The sequence below is a fragment of the Thunnus albacares genome, chromosome 11 (assembly GCF_914725855.1).
Source record: "Thunnus albacares chromosome 11, fThuAlb1.1, whole genome shotgun sequence".
Classification (NCBI taxonomy): domain Eukaryota; kingdom Metazoa; phylum Chordata; class Actinopteri; order Scombriformes; family Scombridae; genus Thunnus; species Thunnus albacares.
The window spans coordinates 16371203-16377372 of NC_058116.1; positions in this window are offsets into that span (position 1 = coordinate 16371203).

The window sequence follows — 6170 nt, forward strand, 5'->3', positions numbered from 1 at the left end:
GTTGCCCTCATTAAACTCATTGCTTTCAGTAGATGCATTAATAACGTAGACAGTTTTTCCCCTCCTGCATAAACTGCTGAAATCGGACCCCGTTGAATATAGCCTGTTGTGCTCAGCAAGGTCCAGGTAAAACGTGATGTGACGCAATGCACGTTACAGTAGAGCACCTGTGCTGCACGTGAGAACACACACACACACACACACAGGTTCATTCCCCGCTGGGGCAGCGATATGAAGACTGGGGTGCAAGGCAACAATGGGAAACTGCATTTAAAGAGGCACAAGGTAAGAACAGTTATACAAGTCGACATCAGGCTTTTCATGTCGAACAGGTAACGGACCTGTAAACGGAGCAGGAAGGACCGTGCGACGGACACCTTCACTATGTTCCGTGCATTTTTACTTCTTAGGTTGTTGAACAACTTACCTTGATTGCATTGTATTGTATTGAAGGCCGTATAAATCTTTAAACAACCTTTAATGAAATGCGATTCGCAGGTTCACGGCCCGATTAAAGTCATAAAGTGTCAGAAAAAAAGGGGACAGTAAACTTCCCTGACGTTGATATTTGAGGAGTTACTCGTGGCGATGGCAGGTAACGGTTGAACTCTAACGCATTTTTAATGAAGTGATAAAAGGCAGGTGAGCAGACCTGTCCAACCTGCAGGCTATTGATATGTAACCTATTAAAGTTAAGCATTTATTGTTCCCATTAAAAGCTTATTTAGCGAGTGTTACCATCACCTAACCGCTCATCATTCCTACCGAGTACCGTGAGATGTATGCTAGCAAAATATCTCAACGTAACCACGTCAAAGTCAAGTGTTACGTTCGTAAAGCAACTTCAGTGAAGGTTTGCTATTAATTTTCGTCAACGTTTAAATAACTTAATTCACAGGCTACACTTTGTGTATTCCATGTAGCCTAAAATAGAGATAAGTACAACTAAATTACAAGAATGTTTGGATAAATTACTTCTGGATCATTGTAGATTTTAAAGAATAAAACAAATCTTAATAACATTAAAGGGGAAAAAAAATGTTGCTAAACCAAATGGCATTGTATATGGCTTTACACTCCATAAAATCCAACATAATTATGGACATGGACAGACAGTAGAGGAGATGTGCACACAGCCAGTAGCAGAAAAGGCATTGGTACAGTCCACAATCTGTGGACATTTTCAGCATTTTGGAAAACAATAATTCTGTATAGGACAGCTGTCCTTGCTTCTCCACTGCTTTTTATAACATGCCAGAAATGACATAATGAATTCAAGTGAGAAATGGCAGTTAGTGGCGGCAATAAAGCCTACTCAGAATATACAAATGTGTTCTTGTAAGGGGCGTGAAATGAATCCCTAGTGTCCCACATTATGAATAGGCTAGGGTGGATTTTGCCTGTAAAGATGTTACAACAAATCAAGTGTTTAACAACCACCCACATCATGTTGTGCCCAACAGCTGCTATGCCTCACTCCATGCATTCCACATAAGCCAACACACGTGCAGTGCACAAATGTAGTAACCATTTCATTAGGCAGATCGAGCTGAACTGGACAGCTGTTCTTAAGCATGGAAGTCAGATTTTGTCTGAGTCATAGGTGCTCAGATAACACTAAGACCCCTCTTAGCTGAAGTCAACGCAAGCAACAATATAACAACAAACAACTGGATCAACCCAGGGTTTGAAACTCTCCTTCAAATTACAGTTTACCAAGCAATTCCCATGACGGAAGTTAACAGGAGACATTTCCTTCTAGCCCCCTGCAGGGAACGCTTTATAGACATGTGTTTGTCATTCCTCTGACAGCACTTCTTAGTTCTCGACATGCGGCAGGGACAATTTCAATTACAGCTATGCTGCCCAGAATGACTTGAACCATCTAGAGCATCCTGGTAATAGGATGGGCAGGCAGGGAGAAAACAAAGGTTATGATATTGTAACCCTAATTCTGTAAGCATAGGCGGAGCCATCTACTGGACTCTATGGGTAATACTCCCCTCCAATCACATGCATGCAATAGCCCACTGAAATTTGCATGTATGTAGCTGGACAATCAGGACACGTGTGTGCCTTGCACAATACAAAAGCAGCGTCTCACTGCTGTTCACAATCTGAAACCACTTCAGCAGACGGGGTAGGAGCAGCAGTGTCCATAGTTAGAAGGGTCCGCCTGTGCTTACAGAACTAGGGGTTACGATATCGTAACCTTTGTTCTGTCTCACACAGGCCCCACTCTCTACTGGACTCTATGGGTACAGCCGGTGGAGTCCAATGAATGTTTGCCCCATCGCAACATGTCATCAAGGCAAGTTTATTTGTGTAGCACATTTCAACAACAGGGCAATTCAAAGTGCTTTACATAGAGCATAGAAGGCATCAAGACAGAATATAAAAGCAACACAAGGCAATATAAAAAGACAATTTAAAAATACAATTTAAAAAGTGTTAATTGGAAATAAAAAGAAGCTAAAATCAGACTCACTGAGCCTGACCAGCCATAGGTTAGTCGTTGCGGCCCTCCTACTACTTTATAATCCTAGCTGCTTAAGCGGAGCAGTATGGGGCCCAACCCATTCCAGTTAACATGGACCTGAGCTGTGTGAAAACATGGCCTGACCTTGGAGGGGTCATAGGTCATGCACCAAACACCCTGCACACCCCATTCCTTGAGTCATCTTGGATCACGGGAGAATGCAGGCGTATAATTGCCCAGGGGGAGTCAGGTGTACTACAGCTGACACTCACACCACCCTTGTCACAAGTCCAGAGTCGCATCTGTGAGCACGGACCTTGAAAAGGAGCCTGTCATGTCCAAGAGATAGAAGCAATGAATGAACAAGGGTAGACCAGGATGCTGCTGTACATATGTGCAATGCACTTGGACCACGGGGAGTGGGGGGGCCTTACCAGACCACATGTGGATCCTGTGTAAGATAGAACAGGGTCATCAGTCACAGGGTGCCCTGGTAGAGCCAGTTGAGCCTGGGCATGCATAGAGTGTAAGCAAATATCCTGTGCTGCTCTCTGAGTTGAAGCTTTTTAGTGCTGGACATTGTTCTTTTCTCTTCAGAGCTAATAGAGGAATGGGTGCTGCTTTAGAAGTGTTTTTTTTTTTGTTTACAATGCTGGTGTGAGGGACATGACGATCCAAACAGCCCTCATAGTGACAATGGGGCAACCAAGCAGATCTTCAGTGTCCCTGTGTTGAGGGGCAATTGCGCAACGTTGGCCACACAGCTGATGAGGTTGCTGCTCCCAAGATCCATCCTCTTAGCTGATAGAGAAGTCTTACCTGTTGTTACAGCTGTGATAGGGACACTCCCAACAGCCCCAGGTTGTTGGCCACCATTGCCAACTGGTTAGCAGGGTGGAATATCCAGTTTCCTCCATCTCCTTGTACCTCTGCAGATGGATGGCCCTTCTAACCCCCTGCAGGATGGCCTCATTATGGGTGAGGCGGAGGCTGTCAGACTGGAGCAAAGCAATTAAGTATGGATTAGATGCTGTTACACTCCCTCAGCGTTTGCACGAAAACTGTATTTCAGAACAATAGTGGAAACACTTTCTTCACTACTATCACCTTAATGCAGACAAACCTGGCAGTCAGCATTCTTGCAGGCAAAGTGGCAACAAAACTGAAAAAATACATAAATCAATCAAATTTAAGCTCCTAAAAATATAACATTCTATTATAGATAAATATAAAATTATCTATCATTAATTAATACATTTTTGCATAATTTGCAGACAGAATAATGTAGTTTAATAATTAATTGCTACATTTAGTGATTATTGTGCCAAAGTTTTCCAAAAAATCCTATGTTGTAAAACCAAAATTCTTGACAGTACAAAATCATCAAAATAAAACTATCCAAGTGGTCCATTAGCCAAGACCTGACAACTTTCTATCTTTTTCTTTTGCACTGCATTACACTACAGCATGTGTATGGATGTCCAATGTAGCACAAACTATTAAAAAAGACACTGTTGAGTGGACAAGGACAGTCAATAATCCGTCATCAATATGAGGGGATGAATTTCGTAGTTTGTGGTGCAAATGATTGCAGTAAGAGCTAAAACAAATAAACTTGCCTATCTATCAGTTAGTCAGGCAGTTTTTTTTTCCCTTAGCAATAACTCTTAGCAACCATTCTTACACTTTCTCAAAAACTGTGTCTTACAGTTATGTGAGACACTGTGTTATTAAGTCCCTAAAATAGATTTGGCGTTCATCCTACACCAACGTAATTAGCATTTGCATTGACTGATACCAAAAGAATGTGTTCCAGGCTATGGGTTATTTCTGGCCCTCTCATACTGCCTGGGGGTTCTTGTCCTTCTGTCAGTCCACTGTGGGATCTCCACAGAACCATTTGTCTGCCCCCATCCCCTTCTGCTCTCCACCCTCCAAAATTAACCTCGATAAACTAATACTGATAGTGCTGGTTTTACCTCATAACCTCAAATTGGCTGTGTGCTGCTCTTTATCGGAGGTGGGCAAGTTAAGCAGACATACTGTAAGTCTGCCAGACCAACGAGTTAGTCATCCTCAAAGTCTTTTTCTCTTTAATGGACTCATTGTTGCCCCTTGTGGGATGTTGAGGAGAAAAACACCCACTACGACTGTGGTTATCACTAACTGTCAAGTACTAGTGGGTGTTGTAAGCTCCTGGCCTCAGGGGGCAGTAATGACCCCATTATGGTTTGGCGCACCAGAATGAGGCGAAGAAGACGGTGAACTCGAAAACTTTCCAGTTCCCAGCTACAAACTTTTTGAACTTCAAAAGTAAAACTCTGCCACACAAGTGATATATTTTCATGAAGGTGAAATTCATGGGATCCTTTTTTCTAGCCAGTGCTAGGACAAACGCCGTTTCAATTTTCTCAAGGAACTGGTCTATTTTTTTGCGTCTGTGCTTGTTTGTGCAATTTCCTGTCTCCAAATTAAAGTGTTTGCACTGAGGTGAGGAGAGTCGCTGCTGGGACTGTTTTTATGCTGTTGATTTTATACCGAAGATTTAAACAATAATATCATCCACATGAGCATAATCTGGTGACAAATACAACTCAATACTGATTTTTCTGTTTGATGAGCGAGTTTCCCACAACAACTTGTAGAATGTTGGGTCTTTGCAATGCAGTGAGGCGTGAGTAATTTTATGCATGTCACAGCAGCTGTAAATTCATTAATAATTTAAATCTGTGGACATGGGACAAGATCAGTTGGATTTAACAGTAATTAATAAGCTAACATTTTCTAAACATCAGACTGGAAGTTATTAATCCCAAATTCCAAGATTAATAGTAAAATAAATTGGAGTAACAGGGCTGTCCTAAGTCCAAAGTTCTCTGGAGAATCGAATATTTTTTTGTTTCATATTAAGAGGATTACTGTAGAACAGTGAATTTTCCATTTTGCCACTTGCAACCACGTCTCGGTTGCATTTTTCTAAAAACTACCTAACAGATCTCCAAACCCTATTTTTTTGGTTTAAAGATATGCGGATGGTTTGATTTTATTCCATTGGATAAATATGGACCAATATTTAGCATATGAACTCAGTTAGGCTATGTACATTGATATAAATTAGTATTTTCAAATATGCAGAAGAGGAGCAGAACTGCAGAGTTTCAATGTGTTAGCAGTTGTCAGTTTGCAAAACTACAACCGTTGCACCCAGTTTGCACCAATGCCTGTGGTCAACAAAATGCAAAAACGTGCTGGTCATGCCTACGTGCATTTGCACCCAGAGATTTTGCTTGTGTTTATGTCTGCTGCCTCTTTTTGGAAAATAGAGCCCATGGTCTTTAATCATTCCGAGGTGCAATGTTGTAGTATTATTTGAAAGTAAAAACAACTGGGTATTGACCACGGCACCAGCCTGTCATATTTACCAAAGTAATCAAGTTAGCCTGTCCTCTGTTAATGTAGTGAGGTATTGAGTTAACCCTATGCTGCCTGTTAGTCTGAGTCTCCAGTAGTCTGTCCTCCCCTGGTCAGACTCTGTTACACATTACCTTTCAGAAAGATGTTATCATCCCAACCATCCCCCTCATGGAGCCTGTCACTGGATGACACAGCCCACAACACAACCAATCTGCTGGGCTGGCTACTCTGTACAACCTCATGCCTTCTGCAGTGTACTAAGTTTAAAGTGCAATTT